This window comes from Herpailurus yagouaroundi, unplaced genomic scaffold, assembly GCF_014898765.1.
Source record: "Herpailurus yagouaroundi ecotype Mexico unplaced genomic scaffold, PumYag 28, whole genome shotgun sequence".
Lineage (NCBI taxonomy): Eukaryota > Metazoa > Chordata > Mammalia > Carnivora > Felidae > Herpailurus > Herpailurus yagouaroundi.
The window spans coordinates 140,715,027-140,730,268 of NW_024412376.1; the positions used below are offsets into that span (position 1 = coordinate 140,715,027).

Here is a 15,242-nt window from a genome sequence, read left to right on the forward strand (position 1 = left end):
AATGAATGTATTTTGTTATTGTCTGTCGCCTCTAACAAAGTATACTCCAGAGGAGGATAAATATTCACTTTCTTTTTTCTACCATTGCATCCTCAAAGTCTAGAACAGTATCAGGCACAGAAGAAGCCTTCTTAAATGTTGGTTGGAAGAATAAGAAAATGTAATAAACAAGAAAAATATGTACCAAAAACAGAACCCGATGGAGGCAGAAATTAACAACACGAAGGATTTTATATCTAAGATTGATCAAGGAGAAACTGGTTACACTTTAAGGTTTTTGATAATTTTATTTTTATTTATTAAAGATATTTATTTCATTATTTTTCTCCTCAGTAAAAATGAGTGAATATCTCTGAAAGCTAAGCTCTTTTTTAATGCCATATTTCATTTTTCAATTCTTTGTCCCACAACCTAGAAGCTATGATATCCTGATTCTCCATCTCTTCCACTGGTAAAATATTTTAAGAATACCTGAAATCTTTTACAGGGCATTGCAATGGAAATTAAAAGACTTGCTTATAAGCAAGTATATCTTAAAAAGTTGCAATAAGTGCCTGGTATATGTTAAGTCTTCAATACATGGTGTTTAATTCGATATGTTAACTGGACAAATGGGCCAAATACATTCAAGTGGAGATAGATGCTCATCTCAAAATAAAGTTTAAAGTCAATGGTAGAGTTTAAAGCTCTTCCATCTGAAATACTATTGCAGGAAGATTTTCCTTAAGGATATTAAGAAAAGAAGAGGAAAAAAAGTAAGGTAACTTCAGGTTTGATAATTTATTTCCTGAAGCAGCCAGAAATAAAATACCACAAGTTAATTTAATACACTCTCTGATCTATTTTCAGGCAGCTAGAGTCAGGTCACAAGAGAGTGAGGCAGAAAGAGAAAAAATCATTCAGACCAACCTGTCTTTCTGTCCGAGGGATGGATTTGAGGAAATCAGCTGAGCATAGTTTTCTTCTTGTAATCCTTTGGAAAAGAAATGGGAATGAAAAAAGGCAGGGATTGTGTAATGGGGGTTTTATTGCAACATGGTACTTGCCCTAACTGCAAATTAAGTACCATTTGGAGCTGACATATTGCCCTATTGATCCAGAAGTGGGGGGAAAATCGTATGCTTCATGGGAAAATAAATTATGGATTTAAACTATCAGAAATGAATATTGTTCAGGCATTCAGTTTCAAATAATGCTAACTCTTTAGGAGTTGTCTTTATGGGGAGGAATAAACATTTCTATAATGAATTCAATAGTTTTTATTGAATTCATTTAAATAACAATGTGATTTACTTTAAAAGCTCTCCTGAATAAAGTTGAGATTCGCTTTCTTATTGAGATAATATTTCTTATACCTAGCGCATGGATTTGTCAATATCTTCTTTTTAGATTCCAGAAAGATGCTGTTAATAGGCAAGATATTGGCATAAAAATAGAGACTACATGAAAGACTATAATGACCAGATAAACTGTTTTACAGCAAAACTACACGCAGAGCCTTTTACGAACCTATCTCTGACCCTCAGTTAACTTCCTATAGTACCCATGATTATTCTGAAACATTGAGTATGATAATATTTTGTTTTGTTTTGTTTTAAAATATGTTTTTAATAAGCAAAGAACTATATATGTCTTTGAATCACTCATTAATAAAATAATATTTAACAAATATTTGTTGAATGGCAATCTACTGCATATCTTTTCCACTTCATTCATTCATTCAACATATAATTTTTAAATGTCTACCACTTTCAAGCTTTGGTCTAGGACCCCAGTTCTACGCATGTTATACTGTTTTATTCTATCTTCTGCGTCTCTTAGCCTTACTTCCCACCCTCATTCTTTTGTCTCTCTTTTCTTCATTTTACCTGCCTTTTCCACAACTCAAATTCATGCTTTAGTTAAGTTTGAGTTGCAGAAAAATCTAACAACGGAGACTTAAATGTGCACACTGATTGAGTCTAGCTTTTCTATTTTGTATCTTTGGGTACTTTGAGTTTCTACAGATATTCTCAGATCTTATTATTTTCCTCAATAAACTGAAGTTTTAAAAAATTACAGCCTAGCATTGGTATGTTGAGCTACAGGAGAACAGAAGCTGAGTAAATGTTATAAAATTTGTCTCTTTTGTTTTCCAGGCTTCTACAGCCATGCAGACCACCGTATGATTTAATATGTCAACAGATTACTGTGTCATGCTCTTTTATTGATGGACAATGGGGCATGGGGAAAAAAATGACCTCCATTCCAATGTCTATATCGCTATGTTCTCTCCTAACCATGGAGTAGGCCTGTGCCTAATTATCCAGGTCTTTATTTTGAGCCAGATTTTCTCCAAGACAATTAATTTTCACATGAAAGCTGACAGAGCTGTGGGAATGACAGTCTCCGAAGGATATCTAAGGGCAGTATACATAAAAAGTAATTTCACTTCCTTTTTATAAGAGAGTTTCACTTGGAAAGTTTCCTTATTCAGAAATACTTTCTTAAAACCCAGAATGTTTAGCCTAGGAGGAAACAATTTTTAACTCCGGAGAAGTGTTTAGTTGGCATTAAACAATTTGAAGAACAAAGATCTTTGGCTTAATGTCAACTAAATAAATACACATTCTTGCTAGATCATCCTCTGTCCCAAAATTTCATATACGTTTTTCTCATCCTTGAGGTCACCCAACTAATCATGACCTCAGGAACAAGGAACTCAGAGAGCAGAAGGCAGTCACCATTTCTGTTGTCGTTGCCTGTCTTTTTTCTTCCCTTCTAGGATCCTGATTGTTGCAGGAAAAGAAGGAAATAGAATCTGAGCCCCATTTCTTTTGGGACCTGGGTTGGCTTCATTTCTTTTGCTTGCTTTGATTTTCCAAGGCTCACTCTCAGTTATTTTAGGGTCTCTGTAAGGTTATGCTATTATAAAATCCAGATATTTTTAAAAGGCAAAACAGGTCTTTGTCTCCCACTAGTCATCGCTGTGATGCTTTATGTGTAAATTTCATTGCAGACAGCAGTTCTATTGGACACATGTCCAGTTTGGATGTAAGTATTTTTGTCTTCAATGGGAGACACTACACCAAGTTCTCAGCCTCCAGAGGTGGCATCATGGATTTCCACTATTTCAGGGGCCTGCAGAAATCTAATCTTTCTTCCTGGCCTTCAGGAACAACTGAAATTTATCCTCCAAAATTTCTGCCAGTAAGCACCTTGTACCCATCCCTCTTTACAAACAAGCATCTGCAGATCTAGCGCATCTCCTTCCCAGCATAATTCCCTTCAAAGAGCCTAGAATTCACTATCTAGGAACAACAGTGTCCTGAGGCAAAGGAACTAAGGTGTATGAGGACAAAAAAAGCTGCCCTTCATTTTGTCTTTCTCTAGTGTATCCAGGATGGCAATACAACTTTTTAGCAGATTTTACCATTTTCTCAATATATTGGATTCATACAAAGTTGTTTGCAGTTCAGCTTAGTGCTATCCCTACTTACTGACAAGGGAACATAAGACAAGCTGAGGGCAGTGCAAGCTAACAATCCCCCAACCCATCTGCCCCCCTACCACCGCACAAGTGGGATATGTGTGATATCTTGGCTGCCCAAGAACAAAGGAAAGGACAGAAAACAAATGGGTAAACTGATAGAGTCTCCATCAGTTTACAAACATTTTGGGAATTTTACAAGAAAAGGGCAATCTTATCAATAGCCTAATCTCCAAGAACTCCCTAATATCTTAATGACAATGCTTTGCTAGAGGAAAAACAACCTTAGGTTGACAATAAGTAGGCTTCCAGTAATCTGTGAGTCTTTAGCATATGGAAAGCCCTTTAAGAAACTTCTTGACTTTGTCTCTCCCAACTCCATAGTATATAACCAGTCACTCTTTACAACCCCAGGATAACCCTTTCTGCCCAAGGATCCTGTCCCAGTGCTTTAATAAAATCACCTTTTTTTTTTTTTTTTTTTTTTTTTTTTTTGCACCAAAAATGTCTCAACAAGTCTTTCTTGGCCTTCAGCTCTGGACCCCCATGACTCCAAAACCCCATCACTTACCACTTTCAGCATTACTTATCATTTAAATGCTTATCATTACCATTAATAGCATGTCTGCTCTGTACCCACTTGACTAAGCACTTTTTATTATGTATTTTAATCTTCATAACAACTCTATGAAATAAATATGATTATTATTTTCATTTCAAAGATAAACTAAAAAGAAGGGATTTTTAGTAGTTTATCTAAGATTACATAACTAATAATTGATGGAGATGGGAACCTGTGCCCTTGTCCATTGAACTAGACTGCATTACTTTACCCTAATTTTTATCAACTTGTTGAGTTTTGAACTAAATTCTGAATCAAAGAACAAGACAAATCACACTCATTGTTGAACTTTCAAATGAATATGCATATTCATTTTGTTACTGAATCATGACTGAAACACCCAGTGCAACAGTCCAAGCCAGACACAGACTATATACTTCCTAAATTTTTTAATTTTTTTTTCAACGTTTTTTATTTATTTTTGGGACAGAGAGAGACAGAGCATGAACGGGGGAGGGGCAGAGAGAGAGGGAGACACAGAATCGGAAACAGGCTCCAGGCTCTGAGCCATCGGCCCAGAGCCCAACGCGGGGCTCGAACTCATGGACCGCGAGATCGTGACCTGGCTGAAGTCGGACGCTTAACCGATTGCACCACCCAGGCGCCCCTATACTTCCTAAATTAATAGAGCTAGAACAAGCAACATCCTATTAAACCAACCTTATTTGGACTGTTCCTTTGCAAACAAGTCTTAAAAGAAAGATGATTCTTAGCTGTATTCACAGCAACATGATGCTCTAGGAACTTGCTGATTTTAAAACCAATTGGGGGGTGGGGGTAGGGGGGCAAGAGAATCACAAAAGTAGGTTGTTCATCCCACCTTACCTGGGAGCCTACCTTGTCCCCTGTTATAACCAGAAATGCAAGTTCATTAAACCCCTTCTTATTTTTGTTTCCTTCGATATAAGGATTTATGAAAAGTTTTAAAACCTTTGGACACCAACTCAGAAGGCTTTCATGTAAACGTTCTATTATCAAGCTTCCCAGCTGCATATTAAAACCTTTGGGTCCACAGAGGTGTATTTGTACTCCAGCTGCACTAAGTAACATCACTGGCAAATTTTGAGGTTTAATTAAAGAATACTTATCATAGCTGCATGGCACGGGAATGTTGGATGACAAAACCCTGGTGTTGTGAAATTAATTACATCACCGTAGTGGACTCTGTGCATGTGGAAAACTTGAACCCACAGAAACAACTCATTAATCTTCACAAGCTTTTCTAAGTGAGGAGAATTATTTTGTGTGGGTGCGTTCACAACAAACCTTCAAGATGTAAGCCCTGAGGGATTTTTTTCTTCCTTATAACAATTGTTTATGTTGCAGAAATGAAACCTAAGAAATACTAAATGTTAACAAATGCAAATAATTTTGGTAAGCGCCATTTTTTAAATCCTTGCAAAAAGCTCTTTTAAACAGTCTTAGGGATAACTTTTAGCTACTATTTGACACTTAACTATGCACCTTCACACACTGAGTCTTACTTATCGTTTTTAATAGCAAAACATTTCTAATGTTTGCTGCCAGTATCCCTATTTTGTAGATGGAGAAACTTAAAGCATATATTGGTCAAGCAACTACTTAAAGTTACTAAATTGGTCATGGTGAGTCAGATTATGAATCCAACATCCATTCATTAAAACCCACTGCCTACATTATGAAGCAAAGTCAACAAGCAAACAAACCAGCAAAGTTTTCAAAAAAGACATGATGCAAGAGAAACTTGATGAAGTATTAATGAGTAGAGATTTAAAATGCTTGTGTTTCAGGGCACCTGGGTGGCTCGGTCAGTTGAGCATCTGACTTTGGTTCTGGTCATGATTTCATGGTTCATGGGTTGAAGCCCCACGTTGGGCTCTGTGCTGACAGCTCAGAACCTAGAACCTGCTTCGGATTCTGTGTCTCCCTCTCTCTCTGCACGCCCTCCCCTTGCTTGCTCTCTCTCAAAAATAAATAAACCTAAAATAAAATAAAAATAAAATGCTTGTGTTTCAGGTGATTGGCTTACAGTTGAAATTATTTCATATTTATTCCCTTGAAAATCCTCAGTAATATATACTTTAGACTATAGACATAACAAAATCACATTTATTGAAAAAGTTATGCACTGGGAATATATAATTCAAGTTTGAGGATTCTTTTAAGTAATAATATTATGTCATGAAAGTGGTGAGCCAGTATATTTTGGCAATGAGTTATGCTTTTTCACTAGCATATTGAATTACGGGAGTTTAAACGCAATGGGATCCTCACGTCCGCACAATTTTGAAGACACTGCTACTTGCTGGAGTCAGTATCGTCAATTTATACCTAATATTCACAGCTGATGGATATTTGCCTCTCATCTTCTTTGTGCTCAGCATTTCCTTTAGTTACACTATATAGAATAGTTACCGTGTTCCCCACTATTGATCTTAAAACCTTACTCTTTCGGACAAAAAGTTATTATGGTAGCCCATGACTTACAGCCGGTGTTGACATGCATCAGGCTTGCCCCAGGGTGTCCTCAGGAATTGTCTGATTTGTCAGTGTCTATACCTTACCTGTTATCAAATATCCATACTACTATTTCTGGTTTTATTTGTAATAAATTAGAAAATACTATGCATGTAATCAAGACTCTCCATGACAGCATCCTCTCTAGACCTCTATCATAACATATAACATACTGTTAGAAACTTTGGGTGTACTTTTTACCCTCCCATAATGCTTTGAGCTCTTTGAGAACAGCCAAAGTGTCTCATCAATGTTGTGTTCTTAGAGACGTACACAGGGCTTGTCATACCACAGGTATTCCTTCAATTAGAAATTAAACTCCACAAAATTTAAGTCTCCTATAACCTGGGCTATAGAGATAATAATTCCAATTCCATATTTTTCTGAAAGCCAGCATTTTCAAAGAAGATTACAATATTTCTTAGTGGTAGTCTGCCATTATTTATATTTATTTTTTATGCAAATGTGTTTTGAGAATATTACAAGCTTAAGGGAAAGTTCATCTTAAGAAATATCAGCCTGATGATCAGTTTCCAACCAGCGATGGCCCGTTAGTATGCTCTAATAAATGTTTACAAGGAGACTGCCATTGATCCCAAATTCTAATCTGTCCTTTACCATTCATTTCTATTGTTTTTTTTTTTTTTCCTTTTCTTTGGTCAATTATAGTTCCAATAAACATTTCATTTATAACTTGTCAGAATCCCATTCTACTTATGGAATTTATACATGAGAATATAGAATCCTAAAGGATAGGGCCTTTGTCTTCTTCATTGCTGCATGACTGAGCGTTTAAGGAACACACAGCACGTGTAAAATACTCAATTTAGTGCAGACTGTTTGGTCTTTTACTAGGTTTTTGCATTAAGATATTTCTGACATTCCCAACAAAACAGTAACTTATTTCAAAAATTCAAATTTCGTCATTCTGTTCAGGAAGGTTGTTCTATACTTCCTACAGCTACTGTTCACTTCCTTTGTGACCTTATGCCATTTTGAGACTGACATCCTTCAACGTCACACTACTGGACCTCTTTTTTCCCAAACATGGGCATAGATAACTTTTTCAAACCTGTTTCCTAGATACAAACAACCTCAAGTCGCTACAAGCCTTTGAAATTGCCTTTTTAGTCTTTGCACCTTAAATACAATTTATTGAGTTGTTTCTGTGTGTTTACTCAGGACAGGGCATACAACCTTTATAATAAGAACGCAACACTTTTAAAATTGCTGATTCATTAAATATACTGCTCTTGCACCATGGAACTAACGTGTACCACAAAAATACCAAGCCATAGTGAAGCCAAAAGTAATTAAATTTCATGTGTGTATGTTGTGTGACCATATACTTTGACGATGCCTCTTGAGTTGGAGGACTAATCTCCCTAGAATTCTTTCTCTTGACCCTTAAGGTACTTCAAAATGTCCTGACGAAAAAGAAACAGAATTTGCATAGCTGATGTAGCACTGCTTGCTTGGACCTATCACGGATGATTTGAAGCTAGAAGCTTGGTAGACATGCATAGCATTTAGTAGTTCAAAGTCCAGGTTGAGAGCCAGGCAAAGAACACAGAAACGGGGGCACATATTTGTTCATTTCTCATGTCTAAAAGGCTGTACGTGAAGAAACAAGGTTTTCGATGTAGCAGAATCATTGCACAAACCGGGGAAGATAAGCCTACAAAGCGCAAATTCAAACTGCAGCACCCTGCCCCATCATCATCAGGATGGTACCTTTCCTGAATCCCTTCAGAAATGTGTGTCTGTCTCCAAGGTGGACTCTACCAGCCTGGCCAGCATCTTCCTTGCTGGGGTCAAATTGCAACAGCCGACATCCAGAGTCCCACTTTTGCTAAGCCCCTACGTTTTATTGAAACATGTCTATTTTTTGTGGCCCATGCATTTGCTTCAGGTCCATGGTCAAACAGACAGCAGCCCATAAGTAATGGTTTTGTAATTAGTAGCAAGTTGGCAAGATCAGACTCCATGCAATTTTAGTTGTAGTGCCACATGCCGGAGCCTCGGAACTTAAAAACAATAATCGTATTGTATGACACAGAAACCTGCAGAATACACAGATCAAAGATGCTTAAAGACTGTACTCACTATGGGACCAATAATTCCTAAGTTACCTGTCCTGGCAACAACAGAAAGAAGCTTCAATCCTTCCATCTATATATTATCCCTTCAATTATTTGTAACAATTCACAACTAATGTAACAGATGTTAGGACAAAACTTGATTCAATTAACAGCATGCCCTTCCTTGTTTTGAATAATAACAATTCACTATAGCCACACTTTCAGTTTGTGGAGGAAAACTTTATTCATTATAAGGGAAAGGGAATATAAGGAATTAAACAATTTTAGTAAACATACAGAGGGAGAGAGATATAGAAGAGCCAAGAAGCCTTAATACATCAAATCGGGCAGTTACATCCAACCTTCTGGCTGGGGAAACCCAGCAGTGAATAGCCCGGCTGGAGTCCCCATTGAGGCTCCTAGGCAGACTGTCCTCCCCTCAGGTGACACTTTGAACTAGTTATTCTCACCAGGAAAATATATATACTACCCTTGTGTTAGTCATGAAGTTTGCCGAAGTGCAGTCCCAAGCCAGGTGGTTTTTCTGTTTCTCTTAGGGAATCACACAATCTTGGGAACCTGGGCCTCTGCATATTCCTCTTTCCTTCCCCATCCATTGTAGAGGGCCAGCCAGGTCTGGCTCAAGGAGGTGAGGCAAGTTAATTCCTGTTGGCATCAGGAACAGAGAGGCCAGTTCTGATCCCAAGGCTAGATATGCAGTACAAGCCAACTAAGCTCCCTATGGTTTTGTATGTGCAACTCTGGGCAGAAATGCATGACAAGTCACATAAACGACTTCTATACAAAACATTCCTTCTAAATTCTTAACCAAATGAGAGATAAGCAGAAGCCAAGCTGACAAATCTCCAAATATCACCTTTGTTTATCTACAGACTTTTATATATCTAAAGAAGTTAGATTCTTTTTTTAAATGTTTATTTATTTATTCTGACAAAGAGAGAGTGTGTGTTTAAACTGTGTGTTTTATGCCAGTTTATCAAAGACTCAACAAATTTGGTGACTAAGCGTGAGAGTTACTTACTTTGAAAGGGTGAGAGAATGAAAATTCCAGGAACAAGTTTCACAAGGAATTAAAGCAGGAGACCAGAAGAATCACAGAAGGAACCTACAAAAAAAAAAGAAACCAAGGCCCAGAAAAATCGAAGCACTTTCCATGTTATTGCTTTAAGAAACCTAGTGATTGCTTATTTGTATCATTTTATATAGAACTATTTTGCTTTTTTAAATTTTGTTTTCCACAGGGACACAGAAAATCATCTCATTTTAATTATTTAAGGAAGGCTTAGCATCGTCTACTAGATACTAATGAAATTTAGTCATATGTCACAGGCATTTAGATATTTTAAGGATTTCAGAAGAACCTGTTTTTAGGGGAGGGTGGGTTGATGGGTTTATCTTTTTCTTCTTGAATAATAGCTAAGTCCTATTTCAACATGTCAAGGATAGTTTTCCATGTCACTGAATGATCTACTCATTCTTTCTTATAGTTTCATATAATTTTATTTTATAGACATACCATGTATTTTATCTAAATTATCTGGTGTATATTTTTGGATATATACAAAAACAAAGGCAGGGGGAGAAAAAAGATGAGCAGGTAATTTACCATAGAAGAAATACAAATGTTAGCACATGTGAGATAATATACAACCTACCTAGAATTGAACAAAATATAAATTAAAACAATGAATATTATTTTCACTTATTTGAACAACGATTTTTTAAAGCCATAAAATCCATTGTTAAGAAGAAGAGGAAAATATGTGTTCTCATAAGCTGATGCTAGCAATATCAAATTTTATGACCTTTCTGGAGGGTAGGGTTGTGAATTTTGTGATGCATATCAAAAACGTTGAGATATACACAGCATTCATCAGCCTACTACATGATCCCTCAACAAATATGTGTTACTACACAATGACTATATAATAAATGTAAAAAACGATATTATTACTGCCCTAATGGATTTCAAAGTCCTATATAAAAAGAGCATGCACATACATAACTATGAAAGTCTTAGAAAGTATTTTCACAAGAGGAGACACTTACGGCAAAGTCTCCAGTCTGGAAAAGAGCTTCCATTTCTTATGAAAATTTTAAAACAAAACAAAACAGAGTGATTGTCAACAGCTTAGCTAGGTGGAAAATGAAACACGAGCTCAGAAAAAGAGGTGAAAGTGAAAGCAAGTACAGTTTAAGGTGAAAAGTTTGGATTTTATTCTAAATGCTGTGCGTAGCTGAGGTCTTTCTTCTACTGGCCTCTTCTTGACTCTGAGTTATGACTGCCTCCTTCTAGGAATGAAAATAGTCTCTGACTTTGCTAAGGATCACTGACAGACACTGGCCTTTCCATATTAGATCCCATGACAGGAAGATCATGCAGGAATTTTCTGCTTTATTCCTGCCCATATAGCAAATTCTCTGTTGAAGTCATGGTCAGACCGCAATGTACCAACAGCCATTTCCATCTAGTACCTGTTTGCATTGCATCTTGGGAGATTTATTTTCTCTTTCGAATTCATGTAGAGAGAAAAACTGAAGTGTACGCAAATAGATGATTCTGAACAGATCGAAACAAGTCTGCAACATATCCGATTTATGATGTTCTGGTCTGGCACTCATGGAGGTACATCACTGAGGATGCCCTTTGTGAGAATCTTCTACTCCCTTCAAAAGGTCTCCAGCTCGTGCACCGTTAGATCTGCCATAGCCCACATGTCAAAATCAAGCCCAGTCTGCAGATGACTGAGAGCCATGGGTGTACTACGGTGTGAGCAATCCTGCCAAAAGTGGGACCCATCTCATGAGTTATCTTGGCTCTGCAGTCCCATCAGCCTGGATGAGACTTCCTCAGAGCTGCCCTGCAGACCAAGGCTTCTCCTCCACAATCTCCCTTATTTCCCATGATCCTTTCACAGGGAGCAGACCTGACTTGGAAAACTCCCTGTCTAAATCTGCTCCTTTTCCCCTTTTGCCTTCACTGGCGTTTTCCCCCAAGAAGTAGTTTGCCAAGTACTTTCTTCTTGGCATCCGCTTCTCAGAGGACCCAAACAGAAAACCTAGCTAACTTCTAGTGTAGACAATAATATCCAAGGTAAATGCTAAAAACAAGAGCGAGTCAGTCTTTCCTGGTTCTTTTTTGACTACTCATGTGACCACAGATGTTCACATGTGCATATAGCATGTTTTCCAATTAAATCTCATCACATTTACTTAAGGTAAATAGAATTTTTTTTTTAATTTTTTTTCAACTTTTTTATTTATTTTTGGGACAGAGAGAGACAGAGCATGAACGGGGGAGGGGCAGAGAGAGAGGGAGACACAGAATCGGAAACAGGCTCCAGGCTCCGAGCCATCAGCCCAGAGCCTGACGTGGGGCTCGAACTCACGGACCGCGAGATCATGACCTGGCTGAAGTCGGACACTTAACCGACTGCGCCACCCAGGCGTCCCAAGGTAAATAGAATTTAAATATTCTTAATCCTAACTCTCCTAACTCTCATTCTTTCCTCTTCTCAAATGTACACATGGAAACTATGAGTGAAAGTTGGGAGAGTTTATGTTAGCCAAACAGCTATCATTTTTTATAATTAAGGAAATACACTCATTTCTGCTAATTGATACGCCTTTCTGACCATGCATGTACTTTACAAATCTATGCTACCCTTTTTATGTTGAGCCAATCGTTTCCTTTTTATTTGCCGATATGCATGCAGCCAGGTATTTCTTTGATCCTTTGTATATTAACTAAAATACTCTTCAGTAAAAGCTGAACTATATAGTCCCAGAATATCACAGAGTTGGTGATCTCTAATATAATGGCCATTTTACATTTGTTCCAAACAATCAGAATGTTAGCAAATTGGAATGAAACAGATTTGTTGTGTAAAGAACCTATTTATTATATAAACAAAAGAGCATTTTTGTTATTATTAGGGCTCTGCATGTACCACTCAAGCTCAATTGTCCAAAGAGTAAGACCCAAAGAGTCCAAAAGCGATGCCACTTGAACAAATAATTATTAATCCACTTTCATGTGCCAGCACCTTTTGTGGGAAGTGTGGGAGTGAGAAAGTAATCAAAGCTGTAGTCAAAGCTACTTACAATATGATAGTGAACATGTAAAGAAAAGAATAGGGTGTAATAAAAGCAATTATTGAATTTAAAAATCACCTTTGAAGCCCAGATTAAAGACCATTTGAGGATACTAGGGAAAGTTTCCCGGAATGCTATGAAAAATATAGTTGCAGTCAAGTGGACTAATTCACACTGCAAGGTATGAGGGAGAAATGAAAAAAAAAACAGAAAATGCCCTGATAAAGGTTAGACAATTCTTTAGTAAGGGGTGGGAAAGAACAACTATAAAATGGCGTGTCAACTTGTGAGGAGTAAAAATTGGTAATTGTTTTGAGCGTTAGATCCCAGAATTTGTCCAATCCTTCCCTGACTTCGTTTTATGATATAGTTATAGCCCATGAAGATTAAGTGACTTTCCCAGGTCATATAGTCTGTGTAAGGTTATGTTGATAATGGGACATGTTTCTCCCATTTTATCCTGGGGCTTTTTCTATCATTACCACGTGTAAGGGGCTAAAATGGCACTGTGTTTGCAAGTTATCGTTTCCATAAGGATAATTTGTATGGCCTTGGAATAACATAGAGTGTATTCTTGGTTTATCAGATGAGCATCTAGAATTCAACGATAGATATTCCAAAACGAAACAATTCAGCTCCTTCTCATTGGGGAATATACAAGATTTGCTCCTCCTTTAGCATTGCCTTTTCTCATTTCCCTGTTTGACTTGTCACTTGAGTTGATCCTCAATATTCCCCGGAGAAGCTAGGCATGAGAGAGGAGTCCATGTGCCACGATGTCTGTAAATCCAGATGCTAAAATATATAAAATTCCAATGTAAAAAAAAAAAAAAAAAAAGAGGGAGAGGCACCAAAATTAAGGACAGAAAAAAAACATAAAAAGGTGATTTTTCATGTCCTTCCAAATGATGTTCCCTTCATCTTCAGTTTACTCAGTGCAGTCACAATGGAAAGGGGATATAACTGAGAGAGTCAATTTGGCTTCTAAAATCTTTGTGAAATTTTCTAACTTTGAGTGGAATTTTGCATGATTCATACCACATTGGGAAGGTAGTGTAGCGATGAAATTTCCCAACTTTCCGCCTTCAATAGTTATTGTCGTTATTTAAGCTATCCCTGGGGTCACAGAAGCTTCTGTGCCTGTTTCCCAGAATATATAATGCATTGGATTGAAAAAAAATGGAGTCACTTTTCTCTCTCTCTCCCTCTATAAATTGATAGGAAAAAAGCAGAGAGGAGCAATCTGGGAATAGGGATAAGAATATATAGTAAGTTTTGCTAACTTTTAGCCAAGTACTCCAGCACTGGTCAAAATGAGTCATCTGAGCATTTGAAACAAATTGGTAACCTAGCTAATAGGTCATCTGTTTAAGATATAATTTATCTGACTTCAAGGTAGGACTTTTTAGCTTATTTCTTTAATGCTCTTTAAGGTTTGAACACACATTTTTGAAAGACTGGGTTATGTAAAAAATATTTACTGTGCATTATTAAAAAGAATTGGATAGTTTTTGTAGAGAAATTCATTGTGGAATTTTATAACTGAGAATTCTACTTCATCCTACTGGCCTGTGTTCTTTTAAATTACAGATGCATTCTACATACAAGGAGAGTCATCATAATTTGTCTGTTTGACCAAGGAGTAAGCACTGAAAGAATATAGCTATCACTGGCCAACAGCACAGTCTTCAATGATGCAAATAAATATCTTTTTTTAAAGTTTTTATTTAAATTCCAGTTAGCTAACATATAGTGTAATATATTTTCAGGTGTACAATATAGTGATTCAACACTTCTATACAATACCCAGTGCTCATCACAAGTGCCCTCCTTGATCCCCATCACCTATTTCACCCTTCCCCCACCCCCACCTTCTCCCCTCTTATAACCATCAGTTTGTTCTATAGTTAAGAGTCTATTTCTGGGGGTGCCTGGGTGGCTCCGTCGATTAAGCTTCAGCTTAAGACTTAAGACTTTGGCCCAGGTCGTGATCTCACTGTTCATGAGTTGAAACCCCACATCGGGCTCTGTGCTGACAGCTTGGAGCCTGGAGGCTGCTTCGGATTCTCTGTCTGCCTCTCTCTCTGCCCCTCCCCTGCTCTCACTCTCTCTCTCAAAATAAATAAACATTAAAAAGAAATTTAAAAAGATTCTATTTCTTAGTTTGCCTCTCTCTCTCTCTCTCTCTCTTTTTCCCCTTCCCCTATGTTCATCTGTTTTGTTTCTTAAATTCCACATATAAGTAAAATTATGTTGTATTTTTTTTCCTGACTGACTTATTCCACTTAGCATATTACTCTTTCCACGTAGCTCCACCCATGTTGTTGCAAATGGCAAGATCTCTTTTCATTCATGGCTGAGTAATATTCTATTTTTATAAATAAAAACTACAATGAGATATCACCTCACATATGTCAAAATGGCCCAAATCAACAATGCAAGAAATAACAGGTGTTGG

At 37.2% G+C, this 15,242-nt stretch overlaps 1 long non-coding RNA gene across 1 annotated transcript in view; it reads left to right on the forward strand.

The window, feature by feature from the left end:
* The first annotated feature begins 5,303 nt into the window (after window positions 1-5,303).
* The window catches only part of LOC121033158 (uncharacterized), a 50,260-nt gene continuing 40,321 nt past the window's right edge, over window positions 5,304-15,242 (forward strand). The window contains exon 1 of the long non-coding RNA XR_005791738.1: window positions 5,304-5,366. This is a non-coding gene — a long non-coding RNA (uncharacterized LOC121033158). The remainder of the gene's footprint in view (window positions 5,367-15,242) is intronic.